This window comes from Scomber scombrus, chromosome 13, assembly GCF_963691925.1.
Source record: "Scomber scombrus chromosome 13, fScoSco1.1, whole genome shotgun sequence".
In the NCBI taxonomy this organism is placed as follows: Eukaryota; Metazoa; Chordata; class Actinopteri; order Scombriformes; family Scombridae; genus Scomber; species Scomber scombrus.
The window spans coordinates 24123853-24146629 of NC_084982.1; the positions used below are offsets into that span (position 1 = coordinate 24123853).

Below are 22777 nucleotides of genomic sequence, written 5' to 3' on the forward strand. Positions count from 1 at the left end.
CGTGTCCAGGTTTCTACTGTCAATGATTTAGTCCTGTTTATGTGGTCTGTAAACAGAAATTCATCTACAGAACTTTGTGAGGATCAGTCGCGTCCAGGATTCTTCTGTCAGTGATTAAGTCCTATTTATGCAGACTGTAAATCATAACCAGTGGAACTTCAGGAGGATCAGTTGAGTCCAGGTTTCTCATTTTAATGATTCATTCCTGTTTATGTGGACTGTAAATCATAACCAGCAATGGGGGTAGAAGCTTCACTGGGGTCATCTGGTGGGCACCCTCCTTCCTAAGTATTTTGTTGTTAGGCCCACAACACCTCTATAGGTCTTAACGGTGACACCTGGTGTCTGTGGCGCACCCCCTCTACTTTTACCTGTCCTGCTGGCTGGTTGCCATTTTGCCACCCAGTTCTTGTACTTTCTTTTCAGCCAGAAACAGTTGCTGCTTCGCTCAACAGCCTCTTGCAGTTACTTGGTAGCCTATAGGAGGGCCTGTCTTCGGACTCCCATCCCTTTCAGTAGCCTGGTGGTTGACATGTCCACAAAACTCCTGCAGCTGACCTCCACAGGGATCACCTGTGTTATCCAGCCCTTTTGTTCTGCTTCAGTAGCTAGATCGGAGTACTTCAGCTTTTTGCATTCTTATGCTTCACCAGCTGCATCCATGATGAAAAGGCCCACCTCATATTAGAAAAGTCTTACAAAAAATATAAATTGAAGGCAATTGGTCTTGGAAGGCAAAAGTGTATAAACAGGCTGTTTGAATGGTCGTCAGTTGGAGCCAGCGTCTAGCACCTCATTGGCATTGCACTTTATGTAACTTCTGCATTGGCTTAAGCCTCAGGCCATCGTAGTTGCAGTTTAGTGCAGACATTGCTACATATAGCCAGAGAGATAAGAATGTGGGTGCCATCAAAGTGAAGCACTGATTGTTGCACACGTCCAGTCAATTAACAGTATTGTCACATAAATTAATTATAGCTCTTAAATTATTCGCCTTTGGAGGTTGTAGTAATTGTTTTGACTGTTTTTGTGTGGTGAATGATCTGTTTTACAGTTTAGGGCTCCAGCCAAAAGCTCTGTCAACCTCTGTGACAGAGATTTTGGAACAACTAAAAGGGCACTTAGAGGGTATCATTGGGCTCATAGGACATTAAAAAAGAACACTATAGTGTATGTTTTGCAGTATAGTATTTTTTTGGTCTCATTAATTTGTCCTTTTTATGTATCTTTTGCCATACATTTTTATATATATATATATATATATATATATATATATATATATATATATATATATATATATATATATATATATATATATATATATATATATATATATATATATATATATATATATATATATATATATATAAGTTGCTTTTCCAACTTCAAAGTTGTTTAAGGGAGACCAGGGTTTAAGGCAGTGTTACTCATTACTGCTGTGCTTGCCAATATTTAATAAGTGGATTGTGTGGCAGTTAGCCGATGAGATAATACAGCCAATAGCCGCAGTGCATAAAACATTCAAAACAATTACTTTTTTCATCCATATATACTTTACAATAATTGTAGCCTAAAACTCCAAACATGGGGTTTTGAAAAAAATGAACTACCATTCAAAGTAACTCATACTTGTGTTGCCAGTTTAGGTCACGTCTCTTTAACTTTACTAAATGCATAATGCTACTCTATGCCAAACTCCTACTCAGGGGGATTTTGGACTCAGGTGTTTTTGTTTTTTTTAATGCCTCTGCAACCATATTTGGAAAAAGTACTAATTTTACCGTTGAAGGTCTTAGTGAGTAGCTACTTTCACAGATGTCAACAGAAAGCCAGCGGATTTGTTGCTAGTGAATATGTATTTAACACCCACCAGCTTGCATGGAACTTGGTCCAAATTTAATTATTCATTTATTTGGTTTTATTTAGAGCAAGAGGGAACATACTGGTCCAGTTTTCAGACATTAATCTGAAACTTCTCTCTTTTCATCTCAGTGATCAGAACACTCAGCTGGATTCTTATTGAATTAAGAAATGCTAATTCATGACTAACCTCTTTCCACTACATCCTGACAGAGCTCTTTTGTCCAAACTAACATGTTTTGGCTGACCTAGTTGAGAAACAACTTTTTTGAACTCTTTCAGTTCTTACTGTAAATTACTTTTTGTTGGTCGTAAGAAAAATTAATTTGCGTCTACTGTTCTGGCACCCGATAAATTATGGACTGCAGCAATACAGGCAATGCTACCCACTGACTGTGGGTGATAGAGTCTGTATTTAGCACCCTACAAAGAATGGCATCAGACTATGACAGACTTTTAATACAAGGTCAGTATTATATTACCACTCATCAAAAGGCGTTTAATAATAAGCAACCGGGTGCTGGCACAGAGGTTAAAAAAATCCAGACTTGCAAAATAAATCCAGAGGTCTCAAACAGAGGAGATACAGGCTAGATGTTGTATCAGGTGAGTCAGAGTTCCTCTCTGATTTTGCAGAAGCTGAGTTTTAGTGGTTATCTCAGAAAGGGCCTGAAACTCTCCAAAGATTACCCTGTGGCCAGGCAACAGTAATATATTGGCTACTCGTGAGGAAGCTGACTTCAGACAGATAGAGTAAAAGAGCTGTCAGCTGAGGGAATGAAGGCCTGATTACACCGGCATACCCACACCTGAGCCCTTCTCAGCCTGATGTACACTATGTAATGCGGATAGATGCACAGAAACTCACAATCACACACATGCAGGTATATCATGGTGTCCATGAGCACGTTACCAATGATCCGGACATGCCAAATATACATTTGTGCTTATTTTAATGAGTGCAGGTAAACAAACAAATTTGTATCTTTAAATAACAAGTTACTGTTCACACACACACACACACACACACACACACACACACACACACACACACACACACACATACACACACACAAACGCACACATGCGCACACACGCACACACACACACAGAGACAAATCTTACACACTTGCTTACACACATAACGGTGCAGCTGTGCAATAGGGTTGTTTATTTTTTCAGATGATGAAGATAATATCTGAAAAGTGTTTATTGTGTATCTGACACAGGCAGCAGTAACTCCATTTACTTGTCAATATCTATACTGAATATCCTATTCCTGTACCAGGTTGGTGTTAGCACAGTAGATTTGCCCATACCCAATTGTAGACATATCAAGGATATAAGATAAGTTTGCTGTTTTCCCAAGAGCAAATGCCTGATTTTTGGTTCCTAGGTTGCTGGGTTTTTTTTTTTACAACTACAGTGGATTTAACACTGTTGTAAACATATCTATTGCTTGGGTTGCCAACGCTATCGGACAGCAATCCAAGATACTTTACAGCACGAGTCTTAAAGGATTGTGGCCTTATAAATCATTTGATTAATAGCTAGTATTAAAATTACAACTACATTATGGGCAGTAACAATGAATGTTGCTGTAAATTACAATAGGAATACATTGTAACATTCATTTCATGGGAATTCTGTGTTCAGCCCCACACAATCCCAAATCAAACCCAAGGAATGCTAAAGTTTTGTATTCATTTTATTTGGTTTAATGTTGTACATCATTTGCTTTTTGCTAATATTTTGTAGCTGTCAACAAAGTATTGTTTCTTGGCAGTCATAGATATAGAAGCAGGTCTGGACTAATGCATTATGAAAGTACCAGTCGTAGTACAGTACATCTTTTGAGCATGGATTTTGTTTTGTTTTTGTGTTTATTTCTTTATAAGAGCAATCCATCCAAAATTGTCAGGACATTTCAGTCAAAACCACAAATGTCAACCTCATGGTGGCATTAAAGGAAAAGTCAGGGGTCAACAGAAATCATTGGGATTGTCCTCCTGGGATCATGGATGAACAAACTTTCAAGAAAATCCATCCAACCCACATGCAGACCAGCATTGCCATCTATTGAACAACACTACCAGCCTATGTGGCTAAAAATGTGCAAGACATACAGTTTATTTCACTTTCAACATCTAGATGTTTGATTTTTTTGTTTTTTAGCCAACATAAATACGACCAGCAAACAAATCAAATTGAGATGCAGGAACAAGCTTTCTGAAGAGGCAGAGAGTAACATTAATATTTTCAACACAGTTCATTTTTTTCACAAATTGAGGTTTCAGTGGAGTGCTCTAGTGAGCGAGGTACCTCAAGACTTTCCGGGTTTGTGTAATTGAGCAGGACAAGAGGAATCGAGTATGGCAGACATCAAGCATCTCTGAAACTCAGAAATGAGACAGTGAAATGCACACTCTTCTGTGTCAACACAGTTGGAGACAAGTTTTCTATTTTCAGACAGGATGTAGTAAAAGTGGTGGAAAGGTTATTTTGACTGAGATTTGAAACTTAGGGGTCATTTGCAGATGAAGCTGCCTTTCAATGTGAGAAACTGTTTGTAGGCCTAAAGTAGGATATTGTTAGGGGGACAAATGTGATAGAAAACCAATTCCATTTCCAATATACAGATCATTACTCACTTACCCACATATGCAGACATATACAAACTGAGTTGCAAGTTAGATATGTCAACAAAAACACGTTTTGTAGAGAACCATCCACAAAGACATACAATATAATGCATTTACTACTGAATGCATTCTCACACTGCAGCTTAAGAATGGAGTGATATTTATGTGAAACGTAAACAAGTCTGGAGAAGTGTCAGCTGCTAGAGGCAATTAAACATTCTCCAGCTACACATCACACCACTCTGGACACGCACACCACGGCCACCTTTCATAACACTTTCATATGCTTGCACTGAATTTATTGGTCAACATCAAGCAATGTTTCTTCTTCTACCACTTACCCAGCATGCTGGGTGTGCATCCTTTATGTGCTTTCATCGCCGTTTCATGCATACCAGTGATTAGGCAGCATAGAATTGTTCTACCATCACACTGCTTTGAAGCCTTGCCGTGCCTCCCACAGTTTCTCATTTACATAAAGGTACCTTCTCAAAGACTGTACACAGACTGGCATGCTAACAATTTATAGCATTAAAGGTAATGGTGAAATCCTTCCAAAAGACTGATACAGTTTGAATACTAAAAGAAATGCACACTTAAATGATCCTCTAAGTGTAATGCCTTGTATAATGTCAGCAGACCTGTTAAACGCACATACACACACACACACACACACACACACACACACACACACACACACACACACACACACACACACACACACACACACACACACACACACACACAATTTCCCTTTCCCTACTACTATCTCTGCTGGTGTTCACAATTCCCGTGGAGTTTATGCTTCCGGAACCCAATTATGCCTCACTAGCAAATTAGCCACCATTAGCGGGGCACCAGCATGCATCACCAGGGGAGAAGGAGAGGCCTTTAGCTCATCTTATGGCCTGCTTTCTTGCTCACCAAAATACTGATTAGGTTATAATTCACACTAATGCAAAAGCAATTGCTTCACCTCATTATTTTTGTCATGGTGTTAGCGGCAGATGTGAAGATATTAGATAGCTTATACCCATACCCATAACTGTACTGTTCTTATCTTGAGCTTGTTTAGTGTCCTTTCTGTGCTCTCTTATCACTGTATTTCAGTTGTTGTTGTTTTTTTTATTCTATGTTTTTTAAATGGCAGGCTACATTAACTATGCGCAGTATGCATGATAAACACAGAGAGCTGAAGAAGCAGAGTATTGCTCCTGCAGGATACCATCCTGAGCCAGGAGTATATAAATGCAGAGGAAGAGGAATAAACCACAGCACTGTCTGGGCACACCCGGCTGTAACTGTTGATTGCCTTTTGAAGTACATTTTACTCTGATACGTTTTAATTGTATCTTTTTGTCATCTCAAAGGGCTGTTCAAATCTAGTTTCCTTGTCGGCAGTGTTATCTGTGAAAGTACAGATAATGTGAGACAGTGTCTGTTGCCAGTTGACTGCTTTAATTCAGATCTGTTATTAATTAACACATAGATAATTGCACGTGTTGGATTATATTGTGCACGTTCATTTATTCATGGTGTGTTTTTGAGCAAAGATTCTGACATCTAATTCGATGATAATTAGTGTCAGTGTACCTTCTGCTGAATTGTACTAGACATGACATTTTCTAGTGTCATATAAGAGCATAGATCATCACGTTTTCGAAAAAGCGACTCAAAAAAATTATCTCTTGTAAGACATGCAACAAATGGTTTGAACAAAATTCAAAGTGCCTATAATCACTATGTGGGAAAGGTGTCACTTGTAATGATGAACCCACAGATTATTTAATTATCAACCAACCCTGCATTCCCTTCAGATTTAATTAAGCAATATTACAGGATGATTACACAGTGATGTGGTCAGGAATGAGATGCTTGTACTGAGTTCCATAAGCATCACTGGTTAGTGCCAATAATGATGGTAAAGCACACCCTCTAGTTCAATATTGTGATTATCAAATGATTATCAAAATGTGTTCATATTGGGCAAAATAAAACCAACAAAAAACAAGAAAGCCCTTTTTGCTAGTGTTACCTCCACTTCCCTGGAAACACATGGGGAAAACAATCAGTTACTATAGTAGACTCATTAGTAACGACCTAGCAACAGAGGCAATTTCCATTTCCTGTTGAGTCAGTCAGCTTTCTAGAGATCGTGGGATTTCGCAAACTGAATAAATACCACTCATCTATCTATCGATGGATTTAGCTGGAGTGGAGAAGGGTTCAGGTTTTTTAGAGCGTGTGATGCTAGCAGAGCAACACTGAAGCCTACATAAAATTAGCACAGCAGAAACATCAGACAGGTTGGACCACTGTGTTTATCTATAGATCTTCAAATGTCACAGTTACGTTACTTTACAGTAACGACTGAAAAGAGGGTCCAATTTCATATAGCCTATCTCAGCAATTCAAATTAACCACCAGTTGTCCATTTGGAAGTGACAAATCAGATTGCTTTGTCAAAACTACTTGTTGTATAATGAGCATTTCAGCGCCCTCCTCTGAAACATGACTCTAAATGAATTTCATGTTGCTCTGTATGCTGAATGGTAAATATGCAAATGTTCTAACTTATTCACCATATGAACTGAAAAGGTGACATATAAGATGTCACTGTTGTGTTTACAGTGTCTTTCTGCTGCGCCCAAGTGGCCAAAAATGGGTTAATGCAGGTTTAATCATGAGCATCTGAAAATAGAGGTGTGTTCTCGAGCTTTTCGCCAAAAAGGGGTCAACTCCCTCAGTCAGTGACCCCGTAACCAAACCTGTAACTGGTTTGGTTGTGGATGTGGAACCGTGTTTCGTAAACTGCCCGTCTGTCTGCTGTGTTTTAAATGTGCTCTAGAAATAAACTTTTTTTAAAAACGTATTTACTTGCCTGAAATAAAGCAGTGGAGATTAAAGACAGTAAAAGAGTTACTGTAACAAGTTTGCATTGTGTTGGCGCTTGATTTGTCTCGCCAACGGAGCAGCCCACCAGAACCTGAACCAAGCTGCAGCAGAGACCTAGAGACTCCCTTTACTCCTGTCTACGCAGTAAACCAGACTCCATTCAACTCATCCATCCACATGCTGCCATTGCCCTAGCAACCAAACATAACAGTTGCCACGTGAAGAGTGCAGGATCATCACAACTAGATGCCGTGTGAATCACCCTTTAACTGAATTTTTTGACCAAGGACTTCACTCACCTACGTGCTAGAGATTGGGATCTTTGGCACGCACTGAGCACTGAGCACTGAGCATCAATCTCCTTGCAGTCAGCTCACCTACATAGTGGCCCCCTGCCTGAGCTCCAGAAGACCACCTACGGACCATGCAGATGTCCTGCTGTCACCCTTCACTGTATGCTACCATAAGTATCCTTGCATTATGCAATGTTCATGGTTTAGCCCAAGGTCTTTTATTATAAATAATAATTAAAACCTCTCAAAGTACTACTCTAAACTGTCTTTTTTGCCATTAGTTACCTTGACACTTCTTGCTATCTCCCCATATTGGATAGTGATTAATTATCCTTACTCATCTCTCTGTGTATAATATGTACACAATATAAGTAAACATACATATAAACCAGTTATAACTCACTTCTGCATGATTTAGTCTTTTAATATCCTATGTCTCTTGAATTTCCAAAAACTAAAACAGTTAATTTATCTGGCAATTCCTTTTTATACATTTCCAACCCATTATCTCTGTTAAGTGTTTCTCTACAAGGTATTTTCTTTAACAGTAAAAGACTGTGGTATGAATGGTGTGCAAATGAGCTAATGCAGCCATTTCAGTAAAGACATTTTGTTGTTATTTTTACAGTTATTTCTGAGATCTCTTTTCTTTTTCACCACTGCCTAACATTACATTTCATAACAACTCTCAAAGGAATACCCAAAACTTGAGGGTTCTCTCATTGATTATTCTTATTCTCATTAGTAGCTTAAATTCATTTTTGAAACAATGGATTCAGATGTTTTTACTGCAGAAAAATATTATCAAAACATTTATTAGAAAATGTTAAATCTACTCTTGAACCATAATCTCCTTGAAATATATGCACGCACAATAGCAGAATCGGTTTATTAGCCATGTATCCAAGTATATCCAGTATATCCAAAGAATGTGTCTTGGCGTTCAAGCAAAGCCAAAATAGAAGAATACAAATTGAACAAACACTGTTTTACACTGTTTGAGATAATTTCATTGTTGAATTAAACTAGGTTACAATGAATATCATCTTGTTCAGTTTTTGCTAAATCTACCATATCACTGAATGGTAATTAATTTAAAGTGCTTTTTCATTATATACCACTGACTCATGGTGCATTTTTGTATTGTTAGAGAGGACATAATTGCATCAGCTAATTACCTTAATAATGCATAATATATTCCCTTAAAAGAATGTCATTGACCAATATGAACCACACATCCAACCTTGTTTTTATCAGAATAGATTGTCAAATATTTCAGAAAGAAAGAACATTTTTACCTTGCTGCTAGAGATTCTGATTTGGATCTTGTGCATACTTAATTGTTACAGTATGTATTCTGAAAGGCTGATGAATAAATGTCAGTTGAAGTATAAACTATTATAGTATATACTGTTCATGCTTAATATGTTCATCATTTTGGCATTCACAATCAGCATGAACACACAACTGAGCTCTAGTAGCCTAATGTATACTATAACCTCCTCTACTATAGTCCACTAAGCTACTTAAGTAGAACAATTACATACTATTAAGGTTTTTTTCTATACTAAAAAATACATAGCAAAATAAACTAATGCACTGAAACATCTACAGTAGCTGATGCAGACCAACCATTTTTAATCTACAATAACAACATATTTGAATTGTATACTTGACAACTGATCATCTGCGTAACATTTCAAAAATCAGACATATTCTGTCTCAAAATGATGCTGAAAAACTAATCCATGCATTTGTTACTTCTAGGCTGGATTATTGTAATTCATTATTATCAGGCTGCCCTAACAAGTCTCTAAAGACTCTCCAACTGGTCCAGAATGCAGCTGCACGCGTTCTGACAAAAACTAGAAAGAGAGATCACATTACTCCTATTTTAGCTTCACTGCATTGGCTTCCTGTAAAATCAAGAATAGAATTTAAAATCCTTCTCCTCACTTTTAAAGCTCTTACTGGTCAGGCTCCATCATACCTTAAAGAGCTCATAGTACCTTATGTACCTACCAGAACACTGCGCTCCCAGAACGCAGGCCTACTTGTGGTACCTAGTATCTCTAAAAGTAGAATGGGAGGCAGAGCCTTCAGTTATCAGGCTCCTCTCCTGTGGAACCATCTTCCAGATTCGGTCCGGAGGGCAGACACCCTCTCTACTTTTAAGAGTAGGCTTAAAACTTTCCTTTTTGATAGAGCTTATAGTTAGCAAGCTCCTAGTTTATGCTGCTATAGGCTTAGACTGCCGGGGGACTCCTACCCCCATGATGCACTGAGCTCCTCTCTCCTCCTCTCTCTCTCTCTCTATCCATCCATCTATATCCAATAACATTCATGTACTATTAATGCATTCAGTAACCTACACTTCTTCCCCGGAGTTGTCTGTGCTTTCTCATCTCACAGGTAATCTGGGCCTGTAGACGTCCGGATGACAGATTCCAGTCCCGGACCTTCTAGCTTCAATGTTTATTTTCTATGTGCTACTCTCTCTCTCTCTCTCCTATCCTTCCTCTCTCTCCCCTCTACCCCAACCGGTCGAGGCAGATGGCCGCCCACTTTGAGCCTGGTTCTGTCTGAGGTTTCTTCCTGTTAAAAGGGAGTTTTTTCTTGCCATTGTCGCTAAATGCTTGCTCATGTGGGAATGTTGGGTCTCTTTATAAATTAAAACCTGAAGAGTACGGTTTAGAACCTGCTCTATGTGTAAAGTGCCTTGAGATAACTTTGTTGTGATTTGGCGCTATACAAATAAAGATTGATTGATTGATTCAGTATTTATTCAGTCGTATTAAAGGCTTATCTTGTTATTTTATTCATTTATTATCAAATGTATTTAATTTGAATGTATTTTACTGTAAAGCCCTAATGTTTAATGTATACCTTGCCTCCAGCTTGATGTGAAACACATTGTGTTCTTTATTAATGCAGAAGCATGCTATATACAATCTGATTTCTAGCATTTCTGTATTTTTCTTTTTTTATCCTCTTGTCTCACAGAGGAAAGAAAAACAACTCTGCAAAGCTGAAAGTCTACTCCACTCCACACCAAAATGTATACTGAATATCTTCCTGAAACACATCTGTCAGCAGATGCGGACAGCAGGAGATCGCCTTTGATCAAGTGTCACGTTGAATGGAACTCCCTGCAATATAAAAATGGAAAGAAAATTCAATTATCCTTTGCTTTGTTGCTGCATATTAATTATGCTTCAAAGTGGGAGCAGCAATGGATCGCGTGATGATGGATTTTAATAGATTTCAGGGCAACTGAGTGAGTGTATTAATGTGTCGACTAAGGGTGTTTGCACACTTGTTAAGAAAAGTGATGGTGTTACACTCATTTGTTTAACACAACTGTAAACACACTGTTTCCACATAATGGAGACAAACTACTCCAGAGGCAAGAGAAGCTTCCCGCAACTGATTTTTTTTATAAATATAGGGAAATATGGCGTAACTGCGATCGACCCTAACTGGAAATGTTGTGTACACACATTCTAATGCAGTAAGTAGTCAGGAGGCATGCACAGCATGGCCTTTATGATGGGGTGGCACTCTAGGCAGGTGCATTGTGCTGCTGGCCATCCTGGTGCGAAAACCTGACACAATTTGGCTTATGGCAGAAGTAATTTAAGGATGAGAATGTGTGACTTGGATTGTCTGGTTTAAAACTGGAGGGGTGAAGAGAAAATAAAAGAAATGCTAGTCTCTCACAAAATATGTTGTTGAGGTGCATTTCAGCAAAGCAATCAACTGTTTCCACTGAGCTAGCGAGTGGAATGTGTTTGTGCTGGATAGTTCCCAGCTGTGATTTTGCGCTACCATATGAATTTTCAGCAGGGTGTGGCTGACAAAGCAAACTCTGCACAAACTTTATTGGAGTAAACTTTGAATGAAAGACGAGCCATGCTATTTCTATCAAGTTGTCCGTTTTTGTATATTTTTATAGGCCCCATGACACTTAAAATTCAGAAAAAGAGAGAAATAATGAAGGAAGACACTGTACTCATAGGAAAATGACAGCAGTGGCCTGTTCTTTTTCTAACTCTTAAAACAACTTATTTTCTCCTGATACAATCTTGCGGTTATGTCCTCTGTGGCTGTTCTCTCAGTAAGAAATGTGAAAGTAGTGTAACATTGCTACACCACCATAAAATTGGTGGTTGACCCTACCAAATGTGAGTTGTAACATGAGTGTTAACGCAGATTGTATACAAATATTTGTCATAGCCACTGTGATATCACCCATTGGTGTGTGGACTCCTCCTTTGAAGCCTCAAGTTTGGCATTTTGACCGTTGCCATCTTGGTTGTAGCCAGAAATTATGAGAAGTGACCGTAGAAGTGACCCTGGTGTGGAATTGGGTCAAAGTACAACACCTCAGGCACCACTGTAGCAGAGACTTGTCAATCACAAGCTAGCCACACCCTAAAACATAACCTCCTTTATTGCATATTTAACTCTAAACCATAATTTACTAAATGAACACAATGCATTATTGAAGAAGACTTTAAAACTAGCGACTGAGACCATAATCGTAAGAAAAAACTGCTTACTGAGGTAATAAATCAAGTGGGAAGTGTGGTCATTTCCATATAGATTTCTGTACAAATAGACTTCTTCTTGGAGTCCCCTGCTGGCTATTAGAAAGACTGCAAGTTTAAGGCTCTTGCGTATCGGTTTCACTTCTCATACCTGGAACTACCTGCTCATCTGTTACACGTGACAACACACTGAATGACTGGAGTACTGGCGGTGTTCTTGTTAAATCCACCATCTAGACCTCATGTGTGAAATCCAGTTTACTCTGACAAGGCAAAAAAAGGGAAGAGAAAATGCAGTTTGGTTGAAGTCCTTGATGGACTCTTCCTCTAGTGGCACACAAGTGATGTCATCAGTCGCCAGTTTCAGTCACAACCGTCAACCATGTACCATGTTTAGCTTTTTTTTTCTCTTTTTAAAAAAATGTTAACGACTTTCAGCGAACTGGACACAACTGACCCAGACTGGAACAGAGCAGGCCCAACTTGATCCGATCAGTCGTCAGAGCCAAATCATATTTTCACTGGTATCTTTAGCCACAAACCTATATAAACACAGCTCTTGCAGATCTGAACCATTGCATTTATGTACATTAATTATGTAGATATCGAATGTGAAAATGCTCATATGAGTCATTTCTGGAATAATCATATTGCTTTGGAAGGCACTGATAAACTGTCTTATATATCAGGATTTATTGAGAAAGAAACAGAGATAAAAATGTAATACTTGCCAGCTAAAAATGCATTGGATAGCAAGATCCTGTCCTAAAACTGAAAACAACATTCTCAACAAGTCCACAATTAATGACTTGGCCTTTGTAGATGTCTTACTTTAAGAGAACCCAAATTCCCCATCTCATCCCTCAGATATTCATCACTGCTTTCAGACAGGAAATATGCAGCTTTTATCTGTTTCTTCATTTTGTTTTTTACTTTAATGTTATAGTCTTTCGAGCTTTAGTTCTTACACATAATTGAAATAACCTGCTGTACAAGGGCATCAGGACAACTATTTCTGGATTTCTGAGAACACTGTTTTGCCTTGACGCAGCTGATATGCCGGTAATACTGACATGTGTCTTTTTAATGTGAACAGGGATCAGCAACAGGAGCCGCTGACATAAATAACCAAAGGGTATATCCAGTTGAGCCGGCACCCTGAGGTCAGCGGTTATCTGTGAGAATAGACGCTTATCAGACATGCCTTTTTATGGCTTTTTCCACTCATATCTACAATTCACAGGTAGCTCATTGAAGGTCTGAGTGGCCTTTCCGCCTCTTAGAGACCCACATAAAGAAAAATACATATTAGAGGCAGATCGCTATTTTACATCAATTGAAATGAGTTTTCTTTATTTAATATATCCTTGTAAAAGAATGATTTGCTACAAGGCTGTAGAAATTAGCTAATTACATGTAACTGCATGTTTTATTTTTCTGTTACCTTCAAACTATCTATATATGGTGGAAAGAGACTTGTTATCACCCTACAGTAATTCCATAAGTATTTACTGTTCACCTCAGGGCCTTTCATGAGCAATACACTAATCAATATCTGCTTCTATTCCCTCCCTCTCTGTGTAGATTTCAAGACAAGTTTAGGCTAAGGTGATATCAGGGTGGGAACAAAGTCACTTGAAAGTAATTCAGACTTTGCCGGAGGCGACTAAACTGTCTGACAACTGTGCTCTGTGAAAGAGACATTCTGCAAAGGAGGAGAGATATAAAGTTTCTCTTCAGGGTTAAAAAAAAAAACTGTACATCCAAACCTTTGTAAGTTTTTCAGTGTTTGCGTTTGAAGTGTGAATCATTCTGTGACTGCATCTGAACATTTTATCAGCACATTTTATGCTTGATGAGATCTCTCCCATAGAGTTTTGAATGTGTGTTTGACATTAGGGTGCTTTGGGGTAGTTGTTATTGCTGGTCCCAGAGCTTGCAAGTTATAATTATAGACATCGTAATGCAACCAGACTTTTGCAAATTGCACTTAGCCGCCTAATAGAACAGCAAACAGGTAGTACTGGTTGTCAAGGATTGAGCACTGAGACTGCTGTAGATAATGATGTAGATTTGTTTTACCTCTGTGAGGCCTAGGAAGCAGTGAAATCACATGTCATCAAGTTAGTACACTTAAGATGTCTACCCACCTGATGAATTGGCTGATTAATTCTTTGGTGGACAGCTTACGTTTACATGCTGGAATGCACTTCTGATGTGCAACCCAGCCTGATCCATCTTTCAGATAAAGATCCTCACTGTCCTGGTGCCTTAGGCTTGGTTCCTGTGGAGGTCAGGCCTGGGCCTGCAGCTTTCAGGCTCCCAAACCTCCTGAAAGTCTCAGACATGTGCCAAGAACAGAAAATGCTTTCTTTCCTCCTTATTTTTTTTTCTTCTGCAGTTTAATTCTTTTTTTTTCTCTTTCTCTCTAACATGGGTCTTATATGTCTCAGGTGATTTTTGCTCTTACTTGAGGCACCCATTTAGGTTTAATTTAAACAAGAACACTCTTGCATTCTTTGCCTAATTTTGGTAGGGAGTTTTTTATGTCTTGGGGGCACTTTTATTTAATATATGAACATAATCATTCCAAGTCATCAACTGTGATGCTCACTTATCAAAGGGAGGTGGCTCCACAATTACTCTTAGGCCCTGTGGAAAACAAAAGAATGCTTACATAACGCAAACTTACAGGGAAGTGGATTTGACTGGAAATGAAACTTCTGGACTGTGGAAAAAGCATCCTATTAAATTATTTGATCACCGGCCAAGAAGTTTCAAATAGAACGGCGTCTTTCTGAAAAACTGATGAGAGCAAGTATGCAGCTTTGCTTGTGTATAAAGAAATGCACTGTTAGACAACACAGGCCAACAGACAGGCCAATTTGGACAATCATGTTTAATCTCATTGGACTGGGGAAGTCCTCTGAACATATTACATTTCCTTCTTGGTGAGATGCTATAAATTCATTAGACAAGCACATTGCAAGAAACAAAATCTGAATACATTTCCCTAAATAGAATCTTTTGAGTTGTGTTTTGTAACAGTTTTCCATCATTTCATTGTGTAAAGCTCAGAATCAACACATTTTTAAGTACTAAACACATTTTTAAAGAGTAAAAAAAAGTCCTACTGCTCAGTTAAATGGTTGTTTTACCTTCATGACATGTAAATAATTAGAAGATTACTAAAGAGTGTCATGGCCATAAATGTTTCAGTTAATTTCTAATGAAATGTAGTTAATGACAAATTTTATTTTTAAACAGAGATAATGTTTTGCCAAAGAAATACAAGTTAAGATACAATTCCAATTCAATTATATTCTTTTTTATACTGGTCAATGTGTTTCCTGTCAAGGTGGCAGAAGAGCAAAGCGGGTTAAACCAGTGTTCAAGACCTCTGACGGCATCTACATTCACCCTCGAATCACATGCTGTTTAGCCCAGGAACACTAATTAAATTTGGAATCCAATTATGGGAATGGTAATGAAATTTCCAAATGGGGAAACTCGTAATCTGCTCATTGAGGTGTTTAATTACAAGCGGGTCTGTGCATTGCAGATATGTTACACCTCTGAATTTGGCGGACTGAGACACGGACACTAGTTTGACGAAGTGAGTGTTAAGGAGTATTCGTCCAAAGGAGACACAATGTTTCTGTGTGTTTCTGGTCACTTGTTGCTATGTCAACACTTTTAATGTGTTTCTGTCTCTCACTGTAACATACAGTACTGTATGTGCCTGAGGCTCTCATGTCACCCTTCATGTTCTGAGTATGGGAGTATTCTTTAATGAAAATGTATTGTATTCAGTGATATGTAATTTGGTTTTGGCAATAACGTATCGCATTTGTTCCAAATACAGCTTATCAATTTGGAATTTGAGAGCGAGAGCGAGAGGCAGTCTGAATAATATCATGTGGCGTGATGCGGCTCTGCTCACAATTGTTGTCTGAGTGTATTCATGATTTGAACTCAGATAATGAGTCAAAATTATCTTCGTTTGTGTGATGAAACCAGATTTACAAATTGATTAAAAGTCTCTGCCGAGTCATATTTGAAAAACCCTTTGCTGCTAACCCTTTGCCAAGTAAATCAAGCAGCAGGAACTCATGATGTGTATAACTAGAAGTTGGATAAAAACGGTGTTATATATAAGTAAATAAAATCAGTCAGTTTGTTGTCAAGAGGCCATAGCATGAACAGGATATGGTTATCCCTAACTAAGTGGGATTTCAACTGGTCTGCCTATAAGTGTATGGAAACCAGAAAAATAGTTGAAATGAATTGCTTGTTGAAATTAATTCAGTATGCTAATTAGTATCATCAGCCCTAATTAAAAAGCCTACATCTTTTGAAATGATGAGGTGCAAGTCTGTGGAGTAAATGCTGTATTTATCTCCACCCTATTGCCAGACAAGAATATCAATATTGGACAATTCTGCAAAATGCAAAAATGTTCAGCGTTAACTTTATTTTTAAGCATCCAATGTCAATTCTCGTCCATGGAAACTGTTGTGGTAAAGGGCAGGCGCTTTGATAAAATACTTGGCAGCTGACTGGATGAACCATCTGTCTGTCACCGTCTATCACCGTCTTACCTTACGAGGCAGCTGGATTTGGGACACTGATTCGTCTAAACCACCGGTATTTCAGATACAAGTGCGTAACCAGAAGCCTGACGAGATGGATTCTTGCATGTTGTCATCATCTCACGAATTCCAGCTGCCTTGCAACGAAATAAAGCAAATGCACATGATAAGGTTTAGAGGAATATGAATTGTTGTTCCAGCATATGAGGTATGGTTATGGTTAGACAAAAAACATGGATGTTAACTGCAGGCCTGTGACACAAACTCTACTTACCTGTGTGACAGTTAGACATAAATGGACATTAATCAAGAGGCGCAGAATCATCATCGTAATATGCCTTATTCATTAGGTATGAAGATTCATGACAAAGTGGCTGTATGTACAATATTGTCTTTTTAGTAGCTCTTCAAGCCACTTCATATCTCTCTTTTCTTTGCTTGATCCTGGTTCCTTAGGTCTTAGTTTCTTTTTTCAGCCATGTAGATGTTCATCCTTGCTTGGGCCTCCAGCGTCTGTCTATTTGAGCCCAGTATTGTTGATACTTTGTGCCTTGCAGATAGCTGATTTCTTCAATTCCCAGTCAGTTCACTTGGTTTTGATGGGGCTTTGATGAGGCTCCTTAGTGGTTCTTTCTGTCTCCCTCAAGTTTTCCTCCTGAGCAATTTTGCCTTTCTATCCTGTGTCCCGGAGTGTCTTTGAGTGGTCTATTTCACAGTCATGCTTTCTTGAACTTGAGACACTTGCTATCAGATGCAGACCATTCTATGTCTTGAGGGAATTAGCATTTTTCATCCTGATCGCTGTATACATCCCTCCTCCAGTAGAGGCTATGGCTGCCTCTCAGCAGCTATCTATGGTGATTTAAACCCCCCCCTCCTATACTCGAGAGTTTCGGTATGGGTGATTTTAACCACGTCAGCTTAAGAGGAGCATTGCTTAGAGAGAACGTTTTTACAGCTTCCAGGGTGAGAGCATACCTGATGTTTTGTGTTATTCCACTGCCATTTCAGACTGTAGGAAGAGCTCTATTTAGAGAGTCGCAGCACTATTTCTTTCATTCCCATGTATCATCAGAGGCTGAATGCCATCAAACCCTGCAGGGGGACTCTTAGACAGTGCAATGGATATGCATTGATGGATATACTGAGAGCCTGTTTTGCTACAACCGATTGGACTGTATTGAAGGAGCCAAATGATGATCTGGACTCTTTTGCTGTGGTCACATCAAATTTATTGAAGATGTATGTGTGCCATCCAAGTCTGTAATGGTTTTCAGTAATAATAAGCCATGATGTATTAGATATATTTTAAAACATGGTGGAGATGGAAAAAATGTAGCTTTCATAAGCCATCTTCATAAGACATCTAAGAATGAATTTATAAGACAACTATGAATTTGAAAGGATGGTAAAGAAAGCTAAAACAGGTAAACAAGCTTAACTCTAAGGAGAGCAGAGGGCTAAAAGGGATAATTAATAATAATTTTAAAACAATCATGTCTCTCAAGATACTGAACCTAACCTGCCTCATGAGTTGTATAACTTATATTGCAGGTTTGATACTAAAATAGACCCATAGTCCTGTTCTGTTGGTGTATCCAAGCCTGCTACTCCAGCATTTCTAATCAGGGAGCATGAGGGAAGAAACCTGCTGCGCAGGCAAAACAGTGGGGAGGCTGCAGGCCCCTATCTGGTATCATCTGCTACCCTGAAAATGTTGTGCATATCTACTTGCCCGTATTTTAACTGAGATTTCTTACTGATCCCTTGCACAGCAGAGAATCTCAGCATGTTTTAAGTCAGCTGTAATTGTGCCTGTGCCTAAGAAACCTAACCCAGGCTGTTGAATGACAACAGACCTGTTGCCCTGACATCTTTTATCATGTAAATCTTTGAATGCCAAGTATGAAACCATCTCTGCAGTGTTGTCCTAGAGCCTTATCAGTTTGCATATAGAGCAAACAGGTCTGTTGAGGTTGTAGTTTCATTGTGCTTCAACTCAGTTTTAAAACACCTAGAGGCCTTTGGACACCTATGCAAAGGTTCTGTTTGTCGATTTTATTTCAGATTTGGACACTATTCTCCCATCCAGGCTGCATGACAAACTCTATCATATGGGAGTTGATAAGTCCTTGACATTTTGTTGAAGAGGACACAGGTGGTCAAACTTAACAACAAATCTCTAAATCCTTAACCATTAACACCTGGGCAACACAGGGGTGTGTACTGCCCCCACTCTTGTGCTCATTGTACACAAATGGCTATAACAGTTGGACAGTTGGACAAAGTGGTGTGTACGACATCCAAAAGGATGTGATCTCCCACCGCTAGTAGAAATCTATAAGGTTATTAAGTTACAAAAGAAGGACCTTCAACTTCTAAAGGACCCCTCCCACCGAGTTAACAACCTATATAATGTCCTTCCTTCTCACAAAAGACCGAGAAGCATTAAGACCAGAACATCCAGGTTCAAGAATAGCACGTATCCTGAAGCTATCCGCCTCCTTAACACTCCAAACATAGCACTGCAGGCCACTTGGCAGGTTTAAATAATTGTGCAATAGGGCAGATGTTTTTAATGCATTTGAAGCACTTTATCCAGTGGGTCATTATATGTTGATACTAATTTCCTCACAGATGCTAGTGTTTTATCTATAGTGTTCTTATGTGTTGGGTTTTATTTGACCCATTTGTTTTATGCTTTTATGATTTTCTTTTTATTGGTTGGATATTACCCTTCCTATTTTATACTTTGTTTAATTTACTATGTGCTTTATGGACATTCATTGAAATGAGGAACATTTACTTTAAGAAGTTCAACTCTAACATTTCAGATTTCAAAGAACTTAATGAACTTTCAAAATTAAAAAAAATAATCCTTGCAGAAGGAGACAGGACATTTCTTTCTGTCCAATATGTGTGAACATGCCACAACCTGACAGACTGAATGACCTACACACACACACACACACACACACACACACACACACACACACACACACACACACACACACACACACACACACACACACACACACACACACACACACACACACACACACACACACTTAGACACATACTGCCTTTTTTTCTTTCTTTCTTTCACCCTAGTGCTTGGACAAATGCACACATTCTGTTTTCAGGTTCGGCGCCCTTTGTCTCACAAATAATGTGTAGAATATACAGAGATCTCAACTCAGTAATTCTGGGCAGTGTAATGCATATATAACACTGTATTTACTATACTAAAGTTATTACTTTCTCACCAGCGAAATGACCTTTTGCTATATTTCAAATGGCATATGTTGCTGCTACAACAATAGCTGGTAACTTGTAACTAAGAAATGTACTGAGCGGGACGTTTTATAATTGAAAAATGAACTCGTCAGTGCCCTGTTGGACAAACTATGTCATGGTGGCTCTGTAACTAAATTACCTCAAACATGTCATTGGTACTGATGTGCGCACAGTGTGTACTTAGTGTTAGTGTTAGTGGTTAGTTTAATTAGGCTCTGTGTTTATCAGTGGTAAGACGCTCTTGTCAGTGTTAATAAAACATCCTTGATTATATTTTTATGGGTTCAGAGGGCAGTCTCACAGCACAAACACTTTGTTTCATTTTTATACAGCAGCAGTTACTTGTACTCCTTGTACATCTGTTCATCTTAGTATATGCCAGTATAACTGTATTTGGCTTTATGAACCAGAAATAAACCAAAAATATCCAGCATTGTTTTGTAATGGTCAGTTTCTGAACTGCATGCCAAACCACATCCTCTCAAAAAGATATGCCACTGAAAGCTGCGTTCAATGACATTTCTTTGGAGGAAATAATTTGTTTTGTCAAACACATGAGGGAAAGGTATATAGAAAGGGTGGGGGGGATGAAGTCCCGGAGGAAATGAGATGAGGAGGTGGCTGTGAAAAGTCAGTAGGCGGAGAGGCCCTGATGAGCAAGAGGTAAACATCAAACTGAAGTTGGAACAAAATCATTTGTTCCTTTGTTTCTGTTTTTGTTTCCTGGCCCTATTAGAGCTCATTCCTTTGATCAGTGCCTCAAAGCTTGTAATAGTGCAAAGCACTGCATATGTCAGTTTATCGTGGAAGGGCTGCAGGGGCATACCCAACTCCACTCTCCCACAGAGCCAGCCTCAAAGTCTTCAGCTTCCTCTGAGAGAGAGCTAGTGTCAAATTTCAGCCCACTGATTTGCATCTTGATTTTTGCAGTCACTGATAGAATACGATTTGGTTAAAAGACATGCAGGGCCACGGATGAAGCTAAGTGCAAATAGAGTTTTAACATTTACCTCTACGGGGCATGGTTGAGGTGGGGAGGGGATGCAGAATGTAGTTCATGTAAAGAGAGTATTCATTTCTAGCATTAAGGGTTGAACACCCGTTTAGATGGTCAGTAGTTTTCTGTTAAAAATACAAACTGTACAGAAATCCCCTATCTTCTTAGGGTTGTAAATATTTTACTGCTAAAGCTTTGGATGGAGTAACATGAGAATGAAGAGCTCCATTCCAGGAGCTGGACAGTGATTTTATACCTCTGATCACTTAATTGGGGAGAGCTTGGTGACTTGGGAACACATTCATCTCCACTTTACATCCTCACTAACAATAACAATTACTGCCTTGTATAAATACAAATAACAGCTTCACTGGGTTGAAGCCTTATAATACTTCACACTTAATACTTCACCATACAGTAGGTCATTTTGGATATTGAGCTAAACTGCATTGCTTTGAATTCACAAATCCCCCTTGTCCTAATGCTGCCTCTAAGCTCAAGTTCACAGAGCTCCATGTCACGTCGCTCAATATCTCAAGATAACTTACTACAAATCTAACTTGTACTTATATTTTACAGAGTAAGATTTTGAAGATTTTTCTCCTCAGATCTCCATTTGGTTAAAGGAATTGTTCAACATTTTGGGAATATGCCTATTCTTGGTGAAGTTTAGAGACATTTGATACAACTCTCATGTCTGTACGTTAAATGTAAAGCTAGAGCAAGGAGGGAGTTTGGAAGACTGGAACAAGGGGAGCAACAGCTAGCCTGGGGCCTTTTTAACCAAAGTTGCAACATTTCATACATACATACATTTCCAATAAGACATAATTTTCTCCCCTACTGATTTTGACATATCTAACTAATCAAATAGACTCCCACACTTGCTGACCATGCATAAAGATGAAAGAGGGCTGTAGGATTCACAAGTGTATCTGCAATTTGCAAGCAACAATCATTTGTGAAACAGGTCTTTGCCACAATTTACAATATGTATTTAAAACTATTTCCATGAAACAAACTTTGTAACAAAATCCACCACTATTCCTTTAAGTTAAAGACATGTCAAAAAAGAGTGAAAAGCAACAATCTCTTTAAGTAAAAACATTTGAACGACTGTAACTGTTGCAAAATACAATATTTACCCTAAATGTTATCTATTAACATCATTACAACTTATGACCATTTGGCTTTGGAATAGTTTCTCTGCCCATTAAGCCAACCTACGGTCACATTATGTGCCATCAGTCTCCTCCAAGCCATTTGTGAAAACTACATTTAATTCAAGTTTCTAATTACTCACTCGTCCTATCCCCAGTGGCTAGCCAAATCAGAGAGGAAGCCAAATGAACTCTGCCTAACCAATTAGCCGAGTGGGCTGCTTAAGCTAATGACATGAACAACAGTCTGTGGCTGCTTCATTGCTGCAGGAGGCCCTAAGGTCTGCAGGATCCCTCCCTCGCAGATGAGAAGATTTAAGAAGAATTTCAGTTCCTGAGCCAACTGCAACATTAATTACTTTAAGGGGCCTGGGAGAATGATGTAGCTCTCTGCCCTCTGGGGCCACAATTGAATTTCTTCAATTGACCTGTACCAGAACATTTAAAGTAGGCTGTCTCTAACAAGAGCACTTCCTAAAGAGTTTTTTAAG

General features: G+C 38.7%; 1 long non-coding RNA gene across 1 annotated transcript in view; it reads right to left on the reverse strand.

The window, feature by feature from the left end:
- LOC133992730 (uncharacterized) overlaps positions 1–22777 on the reverse strand; it is a 45310-nt gene that overhangs the window by 14152 nt on the left and 8381 nt on the right. Inside the window, exon 2 of the long non-coding RNA XR_009927041.1 lies at positions 16842–16969. This is a non-coding gene — a long non-coding RNA (uncharacterized LOC133992730). The remainder of the gene's footprint in view (positions 1–16841; positions 16970–22777) is intronic.